Source organism: Eriocheir sinensis, chromosome 42 (assembly GCF_024679095.1).
Source record: "Eriocheir sinensis breed Jianghai 21 chromosome 42, ASM2467909v1, whole genome shotgun sequence".
Lineage (NCBI taxonomy): Eukaryota > Metazoa > Arthropoda > Malacostraca > Decapoda > Varunidae > Eriocheir > Eriocheir sinensis.
The window spans coordinates 3,157,371-3,179,870 of NC_066550.1; the positions used below are offsets into that span (position 1 = coordinate 3,157,371).

General features: G+C 42.6%; 1 long non-coding RNA gene across 1 annotated transcript in view; it reads right to left on the bottom strand.

Moving 5' to 3' along the window:
• Positions 1–17,130: 17,130 nt before the first annotated feature.
• Positions 17,131–22,500, bottom strand: part of LOC127009830 (uncharacterized) — a 68,157-nt gene continuing 62,787 nt past the window's right edge. The window contains exons 3-4 of the long non-coding RNA XR_007762467.1: positions 22,354–22,500; positions 17,131–18,054 (exon numbers count right to left, since the gene is read on the bottom strand). The exon at positions 22,354–22,500 is cut by the window's right edge and continues 619 nt beyond it. This is a non-coding gene — a long non-coding RNA (uncharacterized LOC127009830). The remainder of the gene's footprint in view (positions 18,055–22,353) is intronic.

Consider the following 22,500-nt stretch of genomic DNA (forward strand, 5'->3'; position numbering starts at 1 on the left):
AGGTGGTAAGTCGAAAGCCCGTATGATAGTAGTAGACAGACTGAAAAAAAAAGTAAGTTACTGGTTGCGATTATTTTGAAGCAAAGAATCAGTGTCAATTAAGGAATGATATGCGTATCGATGAAATTCTGGTTGTGTTAGTGAAGTTTGTTAGATGATATATATATATATATATATATATATATATATATATATATATATATATATATATATATATATATATATATATAGGTAGGAACACACCTACCGAAACGGGCGCAAGCCACTCCCGGTAAGGTATATATGGGAAATGAGGAGGGTGCTAAAGCCCACCAAAGACCCTTCCCATGTCCTCACTAACCGTTTCCCTATTGTCTTATCAACACCAGAGAGTAGTTCAGCATGCTTTCTAAAGACAGATCTTCTCTCTATCTACACCACACTACATTCACACAACATACACACCTTCTCCCATAATTGAAAATGGCGCACAATAACACTGCCTCGGAGTTCCCGCCCGAAGGGGGGGGGGGGGCACAAATTCCTCTGGGGAGGACTCCCCTTCTTGCTGCCGACTTGACAGGTGTCTTGATAACTCCTCGAACATCTTTCTTATCAATTTCTGCAACATTCGCGGTATTCGTTCTAATTTTCATCCTGTGGAACACTATATCTCCTCCTCTAAACCTCACCTTCTCTTCCTCACCGAAACACAGGTTTCTTAGGCTACTGACAGCAATCTCTACTCTGTTCCCTCCTACTATCTCTATCCTAAATTTCAATGCAAAGCTGGATGTTGCGCCACGTGCGCAACGACATCATTTGCTCTCGTGCCCACGACCTTGACAATTCAGAAGTTTCCACCATCTGGCTAAGACTTTATTGTCATTCTATTACTAAATACATCTGTGGTGTTTATCTCTCACCTAACTCTACTACCTACGCAAAATTCTTTGAATACTTGAACTCTAAAATGGAGCACATCTTGACCCACTCTCCCTTCGCTGAAATCTCCATCTTGGGAGATTTCAATATTCACTACCAGCTCTGGCATTCATCCTCATTCACTGACCAGGCTGGTGAACAAGTCTACAACTTCAATCTCCTGAACGATCTAGAGCAGTTGGTTCAGCACCCTACACGTATTCCCGACCGTCTTGGAGAGCGGCCAAAGATACTAGACCTTTCTTACCTCGAATCCTTCTGCTTACTCTGTCAAACTGTTCTCTCTGTTGGATTCCTCTGATCACAACCTTATTTCCGTATCCTGTCCTACCGCTCCTGTACACCCTCTGGACCCACCGTAGAGGCGATGCTTCTGGCACTTTGCTTCAGCTCGGTGGGACGACCTGAGGATGTACTTTTCCGATTTCCCGTGGAATGATTACTGCTCCCAGGAGCGAGACCCCTCTGTGAGTGCCGAGCGCATCACAGAGGTGATTGTCTCTTGAATGGAGGCATAGATTCCACGTACTTTCTCTACTCCTCATGCTAAAAAGCCTTGGTTTAATCACGCTTGTTCTCGTGCTGTCAAAGATAGAGAGGCAGCTCACAAAAGATACCTGAGCCTTCGAACCTCCGCTAACCATGATCTTTACATTTCCGCCGGAAATCGTGCCAAATCTATTCTTCGACTTACCAAAACATCTTTCATTAACAGAAAATGCCAAAACCTTGCTTCATCTAATTCTTCCTCGGATTTCTAGCATCTAGCCAAAAGCATCTCCAATTTCACTTCTTCATCTTTCCCTCCTCCCCTTAACCCTGACAGCAGCACCGCCGTCTCATCTATCTCTAAGGCTGGACTCTTTTCTTAAACATTCTGTAAAAAACTCGACTCTGGACGATTCTGGGCATATTCCTCCTACTCATCCCCCTCTGACTCCTTTATGACTGGTATTAAGATGTTTTCTATGCCCCCTCTGGCCTCAACTTTCAGAAGGCTTATGGACCTGATGGAGTGCCTCGTATTGTCTGTAAAAACTATACCTCCGTGCTGACACCCTGTCTGGTCAAATTCTTTCGCCTCTTTCCTTCCTGCTGGAAGTATGCCTTCATACAGCCTGTCCATAAGAAGTGTGACCGCTCTAATCCTTCAAACTACCGCCCTATAGCTTTACTTTCCTGTCTATCTGAAGGTTTTGAATCAATACTTAACCGGAAGATTCAAAAGCACCTTTCCACTTCTGACCTTTTACCTGATCACCAATATGGATTCCGCAGGTGGCGCTCTACTGGCAATCTTCTTGCTCTCTTAACTGACTCTTGGTCATTCTCTCTTAGCTGTTTCGGTGAAACTTTCTCAGTTGCGCTAGACAAATCAAAAGCTTTCGGTAGAGTCTGGCACAAGTCTTTGCTTTCTAAACTGCCCTCTTTCGGATTCTATCACTCTCTTTGTTCCTTTATATCCAGTTTCCTTTCTATCTATCTCTGCGGTGGTAGACGGTCACTGTTCTTCCACCCTAAACCTATCAAAAGTGGTGTTCACAGGACTCTGTCCCATCACCCACTCTCTTCCTGTTATTCATCCACTCATTCGCTGACGACTCCAATCTGCATTATTCAGTTTTTTTTTCGTTAAAAGACCCTCTCAAGAGGAATTACATGACTCCAGACTGGTGGCTGAAAAACGCTTAACCTCAGATGATCTTCTTTCCAAAACAAACTGTCCTATCCATTCATACGCTGACGACTCCACTCTGCACTATTCAACTTCTTTCAACAGAAGACCCTTTCGACAGGAATTACCAGACTCCAGACTGGAGGCTGCAGAACGCTTAATCTTAGACCTTGCTATCATTTCCGATTGGGGTAAAAGGAACCTTGTGTCCTTCAATGCCTCAAAAACCCAATTTCTCCACCTATCAACCCGACATAATCTTCCAAACACCTATCCCCTATTCTTTGATAACACACAGCTGTCACCTCACAGCTGTCACCTTCTTCAACATTAAATATCCTATGTCTGTCCTTAGCTCAGAATCTCAACTGGAAAATCCACACCTCTTCTCTCACTAAATCAGCTTCCTCGAGGTTGGGCGTTCTGTATCGTCTCCGCCAGTTCTTCTCCCCGGCACATATACTTTCCATTTATAGGGGCCTTGTCCGCCCTCGTATGGAGTATGCATCTCACGTGTGGGGGGCTCCACTCACACAGCTCTCCTGGACAAAGTGGAGTCTAATGTTCTTCGTCTCATCAGCTCTCCTCCTCTTACTGACAACCTTCTACCTCTTAAATTCCGCTTCTCTTTCTATCTTCCATCGATATTTTCATGCTGACTGACTGCTCTTCTGAACTTGCTCACTGCATGCCTCCCCCCGCCTTCCCGCGGCCCCGCTGCACACGACTTTCTACTCATTATCAACCCTATACTGTCTAAACCTGTTATGCAAGGAAAATATTGATATCAGAGTTAGTGTTTTCTTTGTTTATTTCTCAATTCTATGTTGTTGCCACTATAAAAATACTTGCCTGCACCGTGACGGGCTGGGGCCGACTATCATCCAGGCCCCTCAAGAGAGCCTACTGGCGCAATAGACGCACACGTAAATGAAAAAAAAAAAAATAATATATATATATATATATATATATATATATATATATATATATATATATATATATATATATATATATATATATATATATATATATATCTTGATTTAAATCAATGATTTTTTTTTCAATTTGATTAAAATCTTCATTTATTTAAATGAGCGATTTAAATCAAACAACCCTGTTATGCACAAGCAACTTCTAAAAGGCAGTAGAAAACTGTTTAAATGTGGGATTATTATTGCATCCTCCCATAAGTCTTACTTTTCCAAAAAAACAGTTCAATGTGATCTTGACTTAATTTATACGTCATTAAAAGTCAAGTGTTGAACCTTTAGATACTATTAAGTTTTCATGTAGGATCTGAAAACTATGTATAGAACAGAGAAATCCAAGAATTTCTGTTTTTCGATTTGATTTCAGAATCTCTAGTCCATCAGGTAATTTAAGTGATCTAATTTAAGTTTCTGCTTTCACTAAAAAAATTTACCTTATCTGAATTTTTCTTTTGAACTGGAGATTTGTAACCACTTGCATTCAAAGTCCTCGAATTAATTATGTGAAAGAGAGTGTTAAGCATCATAATACAGTTTACATGTGCTTCACAGCCCTCAAACTTACTAATTTGTTCTTGCAAACAAATTATCAATGAATCAGCAACGGATTCACTAAGTAGCTGTGCTGCTAACAACGTTATTTTTTTTATTTCTCCAAGTCACAGGTGCAGCTCTCAGTATATCCCTTAAATGAAGCTGTTCGCGTTCTTGAAGTTCATGCAACCTTTCAATGAAGTCCCACTTCACTAAATATCCACTCTCATCCATCAATACTTTATCACCTACAGTTCCTCAAGTTTCAACATGACAGGGATCTAGAAGAACATACACTGTTTTTTTTCTGTCACTGGGTGTTTAAAGACTGATTCAACAATGTCAGATTTAAAACTACACCCAAGGTTATCAAACATGGCTATATTGGATGCTGCGCCGTCACAAGTTAAAGAAATAAATGTGACGTCTGCATAATGCAGCTCTGTTAAACAGTTTGACTAAATTTGCTCTCTCCGCAGCACCAAGTCCAATAGAAAATATCCAACCGGCACTTTCCATCTGCCATTCACTGACACAACCATGTATGTTAGAGCCTCTTTAGATATGGGATGACTGTCACAAAATTCAGTCCTCATGTCTACATATTCATGATTTTTTTTTTTCGTCTTATGAAACCTGTTGTTTTAAAGCCATTTCATCCATGATCAAGGATCACTAGGCAGTTTTCCTTCTTTAGCTGCCATGTCAACCCTGTACTTTAAGGCTGAAACAGCAGGCTCACCATCAACGCACTGATACCATTTTAAAACAGTTCTAGGGTGTGGCAAACAGGTGTCAAATACTTTCCTCACATAACGGTATGCGTGGAGAGAGAGAGAGAGAGAGAGAGAGAGAGAGAGAGAGAGAGAGAGAGAGAGAGAGAGAGAGAGAGAGAGAGAGAGAGAGAGAGAGAGAGAGAGAGAGAGAGAGAGAGAGAGAGAGAGAAAACTGTCCTCAGGGGCTGCCCTCACTCTCTCATCAGAAGATATTTTCGGGCTGTTAAGACGCGGACGAATAGGGGCGGGGAAGGCTCGTAGGGGGAGAGTGAGGTGGCTATAAACAATGAATTGATAGCATTTTGAAAATATTAGAAAAACAGAGAGCCCAGCTCAGGGCCCGAATTTACAATTAATCTTAAACCGCTAAGTTTGACTTTAGGGCGAGTTTAACTTTATTCTTCATCTTATCCCTGATAAGTTGATCTTAGCTGACGGAATATTTTAGGCGGGCCCAAACCCGTCTTAAGGAGCCTAAGTCGAACTTCAGTCGCCAAGATGGCCGAACGTCAACAAGCCCGTCAGCGCCTAGAGAAGACTTTTCAAGAGCGAAGAGACATTCGGAATACTTTGAGTGACGCAGAACTATTGAAACGCTACAGACTGGATCGTGCAGGAGTACTGTTCGTAACGGATTTGGTGAGAGGGCCCTGCAAAGCCCTACTTCAAGGAGTTTTGCATTGACACCCGAAATGAAAGTAATTATTACACTGCGTTACTTAGCAACGGGGAAAATGCAGATGTGTAACAGTGATGATCTTGGTCCATCACAGTCGTCAGTAAGCAAAGCGATCACCGATACCCTCAAGGCACTTACACAACCAGCCATACTTGTCCATTTCATTCGATTTCCTCGCACCGTCCCTGAAATCCGAGAGAAACAACAAGAATTTGTGCAAGTTGCAAACTTCCCTGGCATTGTTGGTGTAATAGATTGCACGCATGTCAGGATACCCCCAGGGAATATGAAGCAGACTATGTCAACAGGAAGAATTTCCATAGCATAAACACACAATTAGTGTTTGATGCCAAATATAATATTCTTAATGTTGTAGCTAATTGGCCTGGGTCCACTCATGATGCTCGTATTTGGCGTGAGAGTGGCCTCAAACGCATGTTTGAGGATCATCGTATACCACCGGATTCATGTCATCTATTAGGGACAGTGGCTTTGACGGTATCTGTTGACTCCCTTCCCTCTACTATGTGTAGTGTGTGGCAGTCTCTCCAATTCACTCCCCATTTCCTCTTGGGAGAAGTGAAAGCGGCAATATTTTCCATGATTACTTCGTCAGAGGGAGGGTGATGCAAGAATGAGGAAGACGAACAGGAACGCGTGTCCGTGTTTACATTCAAGAGAAAAAAAAAGAATATCACCTTGCGCGGATGATAAACGTAACCTTTATTTGATAAATACTACCTTATTATGCCCATATTTCTGAAGTATATCATCATGTAACATTGATAAAGTAGTATTACTACATATTCAATGACTGAAGTGTCGCAATTCTGCAATTTTAAAAATACATCTTTTGCCAGGACAAATTTTCATACTGGATCAGCTGCTGAGTGAAGTTGAACTTATTTTTTCATTTAAGCTCAGCTATAAGTTAAACTTGAGATTCAGTGGAACTTTTAAGTTACAGATTAAGATTAATTGTAAATTCGGGCCCAGGTGTTAAAGTGACACCGGCCCCGACTGTACCAGGAGTGATCACAGACTGCTCAGGTCTCAACAACTCCAACAGCTGGCTGCGAATCCGCAGCAATTGGCAATGTGGGGGCAAGAACTTTGCGTGACACTCTGAGCAGTATAATACACTGAGGAACCCCTATTCCTCTCCAGATAGGGACGACCAACCCTTCCTCCTTCCAACCTCTTCTGTAAGGAGGAATGGTACAGTTGCGGAAATGAGTTCCTGTACCCACTGTGTTAAGCCTTCCCTCTAACCGGCAACGTCGCAGTAGTACTATTCAAGTGTTGTTGTGAATGAACGGTGTTCGTCGTGTTCGGGTGTGAGTGGCGGAGAGGTTCGCTGCTATTCAGGAAGTGTAAGGGAGGCTTTATTCATAATTAAGAGGTGAAAATAAATGTAGCATATGTATGTAACACATATTAAACCAAGATATCAACTATAAAATATTAACAGCAGAGAGGAGACGAGACGTATTATATCTAGAGTCGAGACTTTGACGTTTCGCTCCTCCATCAGCATTCACGTGTGAACGTGTGCACTCTCTCTCTCTCTCTCTCTCTCTCTCTCTCTGAAGCAGACCAAATAAATTATGTTATTAGAAAGAGAGTTCCATACTATATGGTTTTAATAATATGTAAATATACAAAAGTATCAGTGATAATTCTTTACGTGCATGACTATAACGTAATATACACAGAGCGGCATTTTCAAAATAATTATTATTTACAAAAGTGTAACAAGCTGACCAAGATAGGACACGCAAATTATACTGATACAATATCGTGAAGGATCCTGGGACTCTTCTTGCTTGGGTTGTTGCAACATTATGGTTCTCCTCTCATCAACGGTGAGTAACCTCATAAGTGGGAGGATAGCTTTGACCCTGCCGTGTTAATTAATACATAACATACTGGTCAAGCAAGTTCTTTAATGTAAATTACCTAGGCAGAGAAGGTCTATACTGTATACCTTTTCATTATAAATAGACGGTAGTGAATACGATATGGGCTGAAATCTGTGAGGCTTCATAAAAAAGTATTTACGTATGACCAGTTACTTAACGACTTAAATGACCATATAAATACTAAAATCGTCAGTTACGAAATGTAATGGATACAGTGTCTATTATCAGTCAACCATAGTCATATGTCAATCGTTTCAGATTACCTTATCCACGATCATGGTGTAAGTGGCGGCGATAATGAGTTGGATATACCGTGTAGACAAGTGTTGTGTGTGAATGGGGTGAGCGGGATGAGAGGGAGTATAGGCAGGCAGGCGCTCTTTTTGATACGCTAGCGATATATGGATATAAGATTCATATCAGTGGTGAACTGATGATGCTTAAATCTCGTCCAATGATGTAGTATCAGGTCACTATTACCCACGAGCGTATAACATACTTCATGCAATAGCTATATGTAGTTTGTGAACCTTGCTCCTATTAGTTAAGTAATATTGTTTTTTACCACCAGCGTGTAGGTAGTAAATGGACAACAAACATTTGATCAGGTTCACGTTCATTGTGGGAGGTGTTCATGGTTTTCCGCATTCACGTATGCTGTTACTGCCAGTGCGCACACGTTCACACGTGAATGCTGATGGAGGAGCGGAACATCAAAATCTCGACTCTAGATAATACGTCTCGTCTTCTCTCTGCTGTTATTATTTTGTAGTGATATCTTGGTTTAACATGTGTTACATACACATGCTAATTTATTTTCACACCTCTTAATTATGAATAAATCCTCCCTTACAATTCCTGAATTGCAGTGAACCTTTCCGCCACTCACACCCGAACACGACGAACACCGTTCATTCACAAGAACACTTGAGTAGTACTACTGCGACGTTGCCGGTCAAGCCCCGTTCACACTGTGCCGACTCTGGGCCAAGACAACCCAGCGACTTCTGCATTTGACAAGTCGGCTCCCACGCTCCAATAATTTTTTGGCGTCTTGGTGTCGGCTACCATGATTGCCGACTGTCTGGGACATTCGGCCAACTACTGTGGATTTCAAAGGCTGTGAGTTTTCGTTTTTTGGGAATAACTTTGTAACCAACACTCGTATCAGCACAAGATTTTGTTACAGTGTATTTCGCACACTGCCCTAATTTTTATGGGTATCGTGAATCACCAAAAGTAGATAATAAAGGCACTTCTCCCTGTAGCAAAAGGGGAAAGTCGGACTGGCCACTCAAAGAAACGAACACAGGTAGTGACGTAGTACTATGACGTATCAGAAGCTCCGCCCTCTCTGTCCCTCTTCCCTCCCTCCACTTCTTCCCCTTCCCCTCTCTCTCTCTCTCTCTCTCTCTCTCTCTCTCTCTCTCCATGGAAAATATATAAGTATTTTTGAAAGTGCAATTAAGGCATGAATGATGTGGTAGTGGGACTATTTTTATTCTTTTTATTATAGTGACACATACCTGAACATCGTGACATGTGATAGAAGGATGGGAGTAAAGGTTAACCACCATAATTGATGGTAGAACGATTGTTCGGTTGTATTCCTTTATTTTTTTTCCTATATTTTTTCTTCGTCACATGATTTGGACTCTCGACATCAGTCGTGTACTTCTATCAAGAAACTCAACAGACTTCAAGGTTCAGCATTGTCGGCATGGCTGTAAGAATGCGTTTGTCACGCGACTTTTCAACTTTTTTAACAAAGAGAAAGCCACCAATCGCATGAAGATTGCTTTGAATAGGTAAGTGGTTATGCTTATTTGATGTGTAACCTATAATAAATGAGACTTTGTGCCGCCCCGTCATTAGAATTACAGCCTTACTCAAGCCGAAACCCCTATTTTTAAGCCATGAAAGGTAATTTTTATGAAACTTTACATCAACCATATATCTACATTGCCCTCCCTCTCCACAGGCCTTACCACCGTGTTGCTGCGGCCTTAGGGATGCAAGTGAGTACGGTGCAGTCTATTGTCCATCGCAGCACCACGTCACGGTCTGACAGACCACGAGCATCCCCAGCCCAGCCCGTCATCTACAACTTCACGATCGGAGGCATTCGCCGCTACATTCATGTACAGTTTGCTGCTAAGCAGTCGTTCACTCTCGCTCCCCTGACAGATAACCTGACGGCAGCCAGCATCATCCCTGTAGGTACCACCAAGACATCGTTGTGGCGATTACTCCATGTAATGGGATTCCGGTATAGGGCCTCTCAACGGAAATTCTGTGTCGATAAGGAATCTATGGACATCGTGTGCCGCAGAATACGCGCCCTGCGGAATCTAAAAAGACATCGGGAAGAAAGCAGGATGGTGGTGTACGTGGACGAGACCTGGTTCACCACCAGGATGAGCCACAACATGGAGTGGGTGGATAGCACGCAGCCTGTCACCAGTGCCACCTACAGCCGTCAGGTGCCTCCAGGAGACGGGGAACGCTTTGTGGTAGTCGCAGCTGGCGGAGCCAATGGTTTCATTGAGGGCTCTTTCCTCTCTTTTCCTGCCAAGAATACCGCCGGCGACTACCACGGGGAAATGAATAGCGAGCTGTTCATCCGGTGGCTTACATCACAACTCCTGCCGGTCCTGGAGGAGCTAGCAGTATTGGTGATGGACAATGCTCCATACCACAGCCAACTGACTGAAGAGAGCCGCTGTCCCACCACTGCCACGAGGAAATCCGATCTCTTTGAATGGTTGGAGAACCGAGAAATACCTTTCCGGCAGCATGCAACAAGGCCTGAGCTCCTCAGTATCAGCCGTCAAAACAGGCCAGACCCTCAGTATAAGGTGGATAACATCATCCGTGCATGGGGCCACGAGATCGTCCGTCTGCCACCCGCTCATCCTGAGCTCAATGCAATTGAGCAGGTGTGGGGGTTGATGAAACGCCACGTGCGCTGCTCACTGCAACGCTTCACGCGAGCTGACCTGCAGGCCAGGATGGAGGAAGCCAGGGTCTCTGTCACTCAAGAGGTATGGGAAAGTGCAGTTTGTCGATCACGAACCTTCGAGGACAATTATTGTTTAGCAGACAATATTCATGAAAGTGTCGATCCTGTCATTATTAACCTTGACAGTGACAGTGATGATGAGGGAGATTTATACTTAAGTTGTGATGAAAATTAAAAGTTATAAATATTTTGTTCGTATCATTAGTCAACCAATCGTGTCTCGGTTTCAATTTATTATATGTAATCTTATAATAATAAACGTACAACATCACATAACCGCCAAACCACTACGCTACCAACAATCACGGCGTTTACCACTAACACGTTATCCACTCACTTTTACTCAATAAAGGGTGTCTGTCAGTATAAAAGGGAAAAAATATACAAGGCCACTACCAAATACTTCATGTCTTGATAGTTATGAAGCCTGCGTCATTGGCCACATTTTGAGAGAGAGAGAGAGAGAGAGAGAGAGAGAGAGAGAGAGAGAGAGAGAGAGAGAGAGAGAGAGAGAGAGGAGGGGGGGGGACGAAGTGGTGGGAGGGAAGAGGGAGAGAGTGGGCGGAGCTTCTGATATGTCATAGTACTACGTCACTACCTGTGTTCGTTTCTTTGAGTGGCCAGTCCGACTTTCCCCTTTTGCTACAGGGAGAAGTGCCTTTATTATCTATTTTTGGTGATTCACGATACCCATAAAAATTAGGGCAGTGTGCGAAATACACTGTAACAACATATTGTGCTGATACGAGTGTTGGTTACAAAGTTATTCCCAAAAAACGAAAACTCACAGCCTTTGAAATCCACAGTAGTTGGCAGAATGTCTGCAACATGCTGCCAACTAGTCTCAAGACGAGTCTCAACGGTCAATTTTTTAAATGGCGCCATGTCTACAACAACCACGATTCTGCCGACCGATTGGCCGACAGTCGCAGACGGTCTTGACGACAGTCTGCCAGATTGTCTGTCAACTGGTTGGCCGACTAGCTGGCCGACAGTTGCCAAGGAGTTAGCCGACGGTCTTCCTGACGGTCTTCTCGACTGTCTGGGCGACTGTCTTGGCGGCAGCCTTGCCGTTCCTCAAAATACGGAATCGCTTTGTATTCGAGAATGAAATGTATCGTTCCGTTTTGAACCAATACGGAAGGGCATTTGTTCCGTACGGTATTTTGTTATCTGAATGGTCAACCAAATAAAATTCAGTATCTTAAAACTGTAGTGAGCGCATTTTTTGGTATATCACAAAACCAACCCGTAAAGTTTGTCAAAGGTTCGTCCTACAATACGTGTAAAATACGCAACGTAACGTCCCTCCCCCCTCCCTCATGCCTCCACCAGCAGCGTGCTGCGGCTGTCACTCATTGCATGCTCGAGAAATTATAGGGTTGCCACCCGTTCCTTTAAATATGGATCCATTCCGTATTAGAGAGTGAGATGTTGCATTCCACATTTTTCTGACCTCAGGGTGGCAACCCTAGTTGTGTCATTCAACACAAGAGAGATCGAGGCAAATGGAGTACGTGCGTACTGTGCGGCTCCCAGTTTGTGCCAGCGAAACGTAACCATGCCCAGAAGTTGTTATTGTGCTTGTGATTGCAAAATAAAAATATAAATTTCTTGATGGCGGCAGTGTTAGCCAATATTTCTGAGCCGACAGTCGTCACGAACGTCCTTCATTAGGCGAAGACTGTCGTCACGACAGTCCCTCATCATTCTTAAGTAGTCGGCACAGACGACTGTGCCGACAGGAAACGGTTAAAATTTGAAAAATGGCACCGACAGTCGCCACGACCATCTCAAGGCAAGGCAAGACTATTGACGACAGTCATCACGACTGCCCCAGACCTCCCTCAGACATCAACCGGAAGTGACTGTTGGTCCCGACTCTTGCCGACTCTTGGGCGGGATTCATCAAACCATTTACCGGACCTCTGTCTGGTAATAGCATCTTCCATTTAGCGTAACCCATTTCTGGGTCGTGATCTGTAGAGTCCCTCATAGAGTCCCGACAACCTAAGATTTGGACGCCATTATTGGCCCTGTGTTTTCGCCGCGCTTTTCAAACACTAGCACACGGTCTCGCGGCGAAGACAGGGCCAATAATGGCGTCCAAATCTTAGGCTGTCGGGACTCTATCTATCAAGGGACTCTACAGATCATGACCCAGAAACGGGTTACGCTAAATGGAAAAGGCTATAAATCTCGCGGTATCTCCGCCCACCCGGTAAATCGGCATTCATCAACCACTTACCGGAGCTGTGGTAAGGCCAAAAGTTACCGCGGCTCCGAGCACCCGTAACTGAGTCACCGCAGGCGTGGTAAGTGGGTAGACACTGCCCCGGCTCATGTTCAGAGGCGATTTTGAGCCAATGGATTTTTTACCTCGTGACGTGCCCTACACCATCAGAAGCAGAAAAGTATGCAGATTTAGGATCTGGGCTTATAGAAGCGATGTGACGAAAACCAGCTGAGTACGAAGGAGTTGAAAAATAAATGCAAGAAAATGTGTACTCCCTTTTCATTTAACTTTAACTTTGATTTTCGTATGTGTATTTACACACTAATGTTGCAATTTTATGCTAGTGTGATGCAGAATTTTCTCAGGAAGATGATGGTGGTCTCCATTTTTCTCAAAAATGAATGTTGGGGTCAGGAAACGGGGTGGGAGTGAGGTGTGTGAAGTCGTCGGTTTGGGATGAACTGGGCAGACCCGTGCACGGCCTCAGGCCGGCGTCACTTGCAGGCCGCACTCTATAGTATGTAAGTCTGTGGAACTGTCCACCCACATGACTTTTCCCTACTTGTTAAAACACTGCAGAGGGAATAATGTTCTATCTGTGACAGTCACCTCCCGTCTCAAGTCTCCAATATTCTTGCTGTGGAGTTTAATGTCGTAAAATTTTGCTCTGACCTCCTCTACACTACTCACGAAGCTACTCGATCACGCCATTCACCTCAGCAGCCACAACTTCCCACGCCCACACCCATTGCCTGGCTGCACCAGTGAGGCATGATGACAATGGCCCCCTAGACAAATTGGTTGCGAGGGGTTAGAATAATACCCAATCTTGTGATAGCGAGGCACGCAGCTGGCGTTGGCGACGGAAAACTATGAAGGTAACATACAAAAATGTTCAGAATATAGCTAGGCTACATAAGCGAGTATATTTTTATTTCAAGAATAAATATACATGTAACGTGCATTCATTCGTAAAAAAAACGCATCTAATTGAGGGATCACCACGCTAATTATTTGTTTTAAAGGCAGTATTTACGCCTGTACAATACACATGACTTGATTTTGAAGTCTGTGCATTAGTAAACAAACGACACGTGAAAGCTGAAATACAGTATCAAAGGTCGCACGTGATTGGCTATCCAGCCCAACCAATCGTTGCTAGAGTGCGAGTTACCGGAGCGTTACCATACCGTTGATGAATGCCGTGTTTGAAAGATGCCGCAGCTCTGGTAGCGCTCCGGTAAATGTGAGAGATACCGGAGGCGTGGTTGGTAAGATTGATGAATCCGGGCCTCTTGTCGTGAAAGTTTAGCATGGACTACTTTTTTGCGATACCCCTCACGACTCCAGACTCCCGTCACGACGTCGGCGCAGCAGTCTCAAGACCTCTTTCAAGACATGCCCGACCCTTTCACATCAACATCCAAGACCTCGTGTACCCTACAGTCGTGGGTTGTCTTGGCCCAGAGTCGGCACAGTGTGAACGGGGCTTTAGAGGGAAGGCTTACCACAGTGGGTACAGGAACTCATTTCCGCAACTGTACCAGATTGCCATACGGATGTCAATATCGCTGCCGCATATCATGGCTTCACCTCTTGCTTCGAGGAGCTCTGCACTGATGTTGCAGAAATAAGGTGCCTTTCCACCTCTCAAATTTGCAGCAGTATCGCTGATCACGGCAAGAAAGTGGGTTTTCGTCGATGGGTGGATCAACATCCGCCACTTGCAACTCACCAACTGGAAGCTGCCCACTCGGAGGGACCGCCGTGTGCAACTGCGTAAATTACTCGGAACAACAAGTTATATGCTCATCCATGCCCAATATGAGGCAGCCATCAGTTATTCGAATAGCGCTCACCTGAGAAGGAGGCTCGGAGCGCAGTTTCTTAAGGGCTCGTTAAGGAGGTTAAAGGTCATTCGCATTTCAACGTCCCTGACTTCCTCAGCGAGACCTTTGACATGCCTGTCCTTATCTCTCCTCAGGAGAGCTTTAGTCCTACGCAATAGCCCTATAGTGTTCCCGATTTCCAGCAAGCTTGGCAGCACGACTTTATTTCTCCTTGATATTCTCCAGCATCCCCGCCAATGTAAACCTACTCCTAGACCTCGGGACCTTACCAATGCACTCCTTGGCAGCTCTAAAAGTCTTACGTTTGAAGCTATCTCATAGTTCTACAGGGGCCTCAAAGGTGCTGAGCACACTTAGCCGATTTTAGACTATCATTGCATACTACTGAGTATTTCTTCTCCTTTGCTTCATTTTCCTCTCTTCCTCTCCTTCCTTCTTTCCCTTCTCTCTTTTCCTCCACTTCTTATATTCTTCCTTCCCTCCACAATCTCTTTCTTAACGTTTACTTCATTCCTTCATTCTCTCCTATCTCCTATCTTTCATTTCCTCCTTCCTTCCTTCCTTCTATCCTCTCCTTCATTTTTCATTCCTTCCCTCTATCTTGTTTTGTTTTATTCATGATGTTTAAAGAAAGAACAAAACAAGATTCAGCTCCGTCCAACCTCCCACCGCAAGAGTCAACCCGATATGCTAAACTCTCTCACCTCAATCTCTAAACTAGTGGAGAATGTTCTTAATTCAACCATGAGGGAAAAATATATTAATACAAGCGAATTTAGTCTTTCAGCAAGAGTTATAATCGATATCTTAACTCTTGCACATCAAACTCCACATGGGAATGAAATTAAGCTCACCCACACACACACACACACACACACACACACACAGACACACACACACACACACACACACACACAGACACACACACACACGAAGCAAGACTGGCCTCATTAACTCTTCCATATGCAAGATAAAACCAACATCAAACCAGCATTAAGTTTTGTATAGTATCTCTCTCTCTCTCTCTCTCTCTCTCTCTCTCTCTCTCTCTCTCTCTCTCTCTCTCTCTCTCTCTCTCTCTCTCCTGGGTGTTGTGGAAGCTCTTGGTGTGTGTTAAGAGTTTTCCTTCCTCCTCCTCCTCCTCCTCCTCCTCTTCCTCCTCCTCCTCTTCCTCCTCCTCTTACTCCTCCGTCTCCCTTCTCTCTCTCTCTCTCTTGGTCAGTTTACAATGGTATGGTTCTCGTGGGAAGCTCCTCCTCCTCCTCCTCCTCCTCCTCCTCCTCCTCCTCCTCCTCCTCCTCCTCTTCTTCTTCCTCCTCCTCCTCCTCCTCCTTTTGTGGTCCTTTGAATTCTGTTCCTCAGCTTCTCCAAATTTATCTTTGCCTTTTCCTCCTCTTCCTATTAATCTTCCTCCTCCTCTTCCTCCTCCTCCTCCTCCTCCCTCCTCCTCCCCTCCTCCTCCCAGCAGTCTTCTCCTTCCTCTTCCTCCTCCTTCATCTTCAACTTTGATTCCTCTTCCTCTTCCTCCTTTTCCTCCTCCTCCTCTTCACCTAAGTCTTCCTCTTCTTCTTCTTCATCCTCCTCCTCTTCCAACTTCGCTTCCTCTCCCTCTTCCTCCTCCTCCTGTTCATCTCAATCTTCCTCTTCTTCTTCTTTTTCTTCTTCTTCCTCCTCCTCCTCCTCCTCCCAATCTTATTCTTCCTTCTCCTCCTCCTCCTCCTCCTCCTCCTCCAACCTTATCTTCGCCTCCTCCCCCTCTTCTTTCCCCTCTTTCTTCCTTTCCTTTTCCCCCTCCTTTTATTTCTTCCTATTCCTCCTCCTCCCCATCCACCTTCTCTTTTCCCTCACTTCCTCCTTCTCCTCCTCCTCCTCCTCCTCTAATCCTCCTCCTCCTCTCCTTCACATCTTCCTTCAAATCGGGTCCCATCTCTTCCTTCCTTCCTTTTCTCCTTCCTCCAGCCTCCACTTTTTTTCCTCCTTTCTTCCTCCACCTTTCTATTCAGAGGGACGGATGAGAGATATGAACGTGTGAATGGAGGAAGCAGAAATGGAGAGCGGGAGACAGGACCAGGAATATGAATGGTAGTAGTAGTAGTAGTAGTAGTGGTGGTAGTAGTAGTAGTAGTAGTAGTAGTAGTAGTAGTAGTAACAATAATAATAATGATAATACATACATAAATACATACACATACATATAAAACATTTCTCTCTCTCTCTCTCTCTCTCTCTCTCTCCCGCAACACAAAAAACAATACTCACCGGACAGGAGAGAGAAGGTGAGGATGACCACGACGAAACACTCTCTGCCCAAAACCCTGCAACACTTGGCACCGCTGCTCCTGCCCCTCGTCCACCACACGCCCCCCTTAGGCTCTGTGGGCGTGGAGGGGGCGGTGGTGGGGGGCGTTCTGCGGTGTGTGGGCGTGGGTGGGGCCATGGTGTGTGTGTGTGTGTGTGTGTGTGTGTGTAGGATAGTCACCCCTTGAATTTGGGTCTATTTGTTACTCTCGTGTCCGTTTTCTTTGTTATTCACGTTTTCTGTTGAGTCTCTTCGTTTTCTTCGTCTGTTGTTTTGTTTTTGTTTTTTATTTTTCTTTCAGTTATCCGTTCACTGTTAACCTCGGGTCCGTTTTCTTTGTTATTCACGTTTTCTGTTGAATGTCTTTACGTTTTCTTCGGTTTCTGCTTCTATATTTTTTTGTTTTTGTTATTTTTTGTTTGTTTTCCTTTTTCTTTCGAGTTATCCCTCCACTGTTTGGTTCTAGCGTCTCCTGTTCTCCGTTTTCTATTTAAGTGTCTTTTCGAGTTTTATGTATCACTGTTTCTTCTGTTGTTCGTTGTTTTTTTCAATTTTTTTGATGATTTTCTTTTTCTTTGAGTCACCCGTTCAATGTTATGGGAGTCAACCTGTTCCCCGTTTTCTATGATGGTGTGTGTGCAAGTTTCTCTCTGTTGTTGTTGTTGTTGTTGTTGTTTTACTTTAATCTTTCCTTCACTTCACGAGTTTGTTTGTTTATATGATTAGTTTCCCTTTAAATTTCCTCTCTATGTCCTTTTCTATTTTCTTTTTACTTTCTATTTTATTTCACTAAGTTTTTTTTTATTCCTTTAAACTTTCCTTCACTTTTCTGTTTTTTCCTGTTTTTTCTGAACTTTTAACTTTCCTTCACTTTTCTGTATTTTTTTTCCTGTTTTTCTATACTTATAATTTTCCTTCAATTCTCCTGTTCGTTTCTAAGTATATTTTTTTGTTCCTTCTTGTTCTATTATCTTTCACTATTTCTTTTTCTGTCCGTCACTTCTCTTTCTCCACATAATAGTTTTCCTGATATAATTTCTTTCCTTCTTCTTCAAACATCCTTCCTAGTGACCTTTCCGCCTTAATAACACTCACTCAAGTCGCCCTTTCAATGTTCACTGCACGATTCGTCTTGTAATGAAGTTTTCCTGTAGGTAAAAATATCTTAATTAGTATTTTTTAATTAACCTTTAACTTTGGGATCTTCTGTTATATCAGTTCAGTGTTCTATTTTTATGTTAAGCTCCTCAAAGTATTAATGGTAGAACAATATTTTGGCAGGCATGTCCAGTGTCTTGCGTTCATCATAAAATACTGATTCCTAGTCTTAGATTCTAGAGTTCATCATAAAATAGTGATTCCTAGTCTTTGATTCTAGAGTTCATCATAAAATAGTGATTCCAAGTCTATGATCCTGGAGTTCATCATAAAATAGTGATTCCTAGTCTTAGATTCTAGAGTTCATCATAAAATAGTGATTCCTAGTCTATGATCCTGGAGTTCATCATAAAATACTGATTCCTAGTCTTAGATTCTAGAGTTCATCGTAAAATACTGATTCCTAGTCTATGATCCTGGAGTTCATCATAAAATAGTGATTCCTAGTCTTAGATTCTAGAGTTCATCATAAAATACTGATTCCTAGTCTATGATCCTGGAGTTCATCATAAAATAGTGATTCCTAGTCTATGATCCTGGAGTTCATCATAAAATACTGATCCTGGAGTTCATCATAAAATAGTGATTCCTAGTCTATGATCCTGGAGTTCATCATAAAATAGTGATTCCTAGTCTATGATCCTGGAGTTCATCATAAAATACTGATTCCTAGTCTATGATCCTGGAGTTCATCATAAAATAGTGATTCCTAGTCTATGATCCTGGAGTTCATCATAAAATAGTGATTCCTAGTCTATGATCCTGGAGTTCATCATAAAATAGTGATTCCTAGTCTATGATCCTGGAGTTCATCATAAAATAGTGATTCCTAGTCTTAGATTCTAGAGTTCATCATAAAATAGTGATTCCTAGTCTATGATCCTGGAGTTCATCATAAAATAGTGATTCCTAGTCTATGATCCTGGAGTTCATCATAAAATAGTGATTCCTAGTCTATGATCCTGGAGTTCATCATAAAATAGTGATTCCTAGTCTATGATCCTGGAGTTCATCATAAAATACTGATTCCAAGTCTATGATCCTGGAGTTCATCATAAAATACTGATTCCTAGTCTTTGATTCTAGAGTTCATCATAAAATAGTGATTCCAAGTCTATGATCCTGGAGTTCATCATAAAATACTGATTCCTAGTCTTTGATTCTAGAGTTCATCATAAAATAGTGATTCCAAGTCTATGATCCTGGAGTTCATCATAAAATAGTGATTCCTAGTCTATGATCCTGGAGTTCATCATAAAATACTGATTCCTAGTCTATGATCCTGGAGTTCATCATAAAATAGTGATTCCTAGTCTTTGATTCTAGAGTTCATCATAAAATAGTGATTCCAAGTCTTTGATCCTGGAGTTCATCATAAAATACTGATTCCAAGTCTATGATCCTGGAGTTCATCATAAAATAGTGATTCCAAGTCTTTGATTCTGGAGTTCATCATAAAATACTGATTCCAAGTCTATGATCCTGGAGTTCATCATAAAATAGTGATTCCTAGTCTTTGATTCTGGAGTTCATCATAAAATACTGATTCCTAGTCTATGATCCTGGAGTTCATCATAAAATACTGATTCCTAGTCTTAGATTCTAGAGTTCATCATAAAATAGTGATTCCTAGTCTTTGATTCTGGAGTTCATCATAAAATAGTGATTCCTAGTCTTTGATTCTAGAGTTCATCATAAAATACTGATTCCTAGTCTATGATCCTGGAGTTCATCATAAAATACTGATTCCTAGTCTATGATCCTGGAGTTCATCATAAAATACTGATTCCTAGTCTATGATCCTGGAGTTCATCATAAAATAGTGATTCCTAGTCTATGATCCTGGAGTTCATCATAAAATACTGATTCCTAGTCTATGATCCTGGAGTTCATCATAAAATACTGATTCCAAGTCTTTGATCCTGGAGTTCATCGTAAAATACTGATTCCAAGTCTTTGATCCTGGAGTTCATCATAAAATACTGATTCCAAGTCTTTGATCCTGGAGTTCATCGTAAAATACTGATTCCAAGTCTTTGATCCTGGAGTTCATCATAAAATACTGATTCCAAGTCTATGATTCTGGAGTTCATCGTAAAATACTGATTCCTAGTCTTTGATTCTAGAGTTCATCATAAAATAGTGATTCCTAGTCTTAGATTCTAGAGTTCATCATAAAATAGTGATTCCTAGTCTATGATCCTGGAGTTCATCATAAAATAGTGATTCCTAGTCTTTGATTCAAGAGTTCATCATAAAATACTGATTCCTAGTCTTAGATCCTGGAGTTCATCATTAAAATAGTGATTCCTAGTCTTAGATCCTGGAGTTCATCATTAAAATAGTGATTCCTAGTCTTAGATCCTGGAGTTCATCATTAAAATAGTGATTCCTAGTCTTTGATCCTGGAGTTCATCATTAAAATAGTGATTCCTAGTCTTTGATCCTGGAGTTCATCATTAAAATAGTGATTCCTAGTCTATGATCCTGGAGTTCATCATTAAAATAGTGATTCCTAGTCTTTGATTCAAGAGTTCATCATAAAATACTGATTCCTAGTCTTAGATCCTGGAGTTCATCATTAAATACTGATTCCTAGTCTTTGATTCTAGAGTTCATCATAAAATAGTGATTCCTAGTCTTTGATTCAAGAGTTCATCATAAAATAGCGATTCCTAGTCTTAAATTCTAGAGTTCATCATAAAATACTGATTCCAAGTCTATGATCCTGGAGTTCATCATAAAATACTGATTCCTAGTCTATGATCCTGGAGTTCATCATAAAATACTGATTCCTAGTCTTTGATCCTGGAGTTCATCATAAAATAGTGATTCCAAGTCTATGATCCTGGAGTTCATCATAAAATAGTGATTCCTAGTCTTTGATCCTGGAGTTCATCATAAAATAGTGATTCCTAGTCTATGATCCTGGAGTTCATCATAAAATACTGATTCCTAGTCTATGATCCTGGAGTTCATCATAAAATAGTGATTCCTAGTCTTTGATCCTGGAGTTCATCATTAAAATAGCGATTCCTACTCTTTGATTCTAGAGTTCATCGTAAAATAGCGATTCCTAGTCTTTGTTCCTAATTTTTCTCTTTGTTTTAGTAATGCTAGGAACTTTGGACTACACTCGTATCTATCTATCTATCTGTCTATCTCTCTATACACATCTCCTTCCTCTTTAGCATTCTGTCTATAATTATTTAAAGGTAACTCATTTAGGTTCTTTTTTTCGTCCTGCTGTCCTTAGGTGCTCAAACAACACTTCGTGGGTTTATGTTAAGATTAATGTTTCAACTTTTGTTATTTGCGTCTGTATGAATAAGTAATACAACCATTGCCTCGTGGATTCGTTTTCTATTAAAGTTTTATATAAGGGGCGTTGCAAAGCCTTATCCCCAAACCAACAACTACTACTACTACTACTACTACTACTACTACTACTGCATGTTTCTATCTGAGGTGTCGTTTCCTTCACCTCTGCAAACAATTAACACTATCTCTCTGCTTTAGATCCTCGTTTTCTATGAGATGGTTTATTTGACTCCGTTTTCTTTCACTCCACAAGTTTACGACGTCCCGTTTTCCTTTGGACTGTTTCAGGTGTCCAGGGCTCGTTTTCTTTCGGCGGTAATGGGCGTTCCAATATATCGAAGGGGTGGAGAGGGGGAGAGGAATGATGGGGGGCGAGGGTTGAGGGTCAGAATAGAGGGGGGAGGATGATGGGGTGTTGTGGAAAAGGGAGAGGGGAGCTTATGAAATGGGTGAAGGGTGAAGAGGGTGTAAGGAAAGGGGGAGAGGAAAGTGGGGAGGAGGGAGGAATTATGGGGAGGGGAAGGAAAAGGGAGGAGGAGGTGAGGAAAGAGAGGGGGAGGGGAAGGAAAAAGGGGAGGAGGAGAGGAAAGAGGGGAGGAGGGAGGAATTATGGAGGTGAGAAAGAGGAGGGGAGGAGATGCGGTCGGATAATGGGGGTGGGGTGAGGGGTGATGGGGGGCTGTCACTGTCTTTCAGGGGGAGAGGGGGGCGGGGTGGGGGGACGAATTAAGGAAGGGGGGGGGGAGTTAAAAGTATGGGGGTCAAAAAAATGGGAATGGGGGGTCAGGGATGATGGGAGGAAGGGGTTAGGGGGGTTAGGGGGGGGTGGGGTGGTAAGTGTCTATCGTGGAGGCTTTTTAATGGGCGACTAAACTATTTCTGGGTCATTGGTTCGCCGCCACCCGTTTTCTCTTTCAATGGGCGTTAACTTCCCGTTTTCTGTGGCGCCCAATGAGAGGGTTACTTACTTATTTGTGCCCCGCCGTCACCTCCTTCGTCGTGTTCCTCTTCTTCGTTGTCTTCCTCTTCTTCTTCCTCTTCTTCTGTAGGTTGGTTTGGCTTCTTACTGCCCCGGACTCAACTTATGGTGTGTGTGTGTGTGTGTGTGTGTGTGT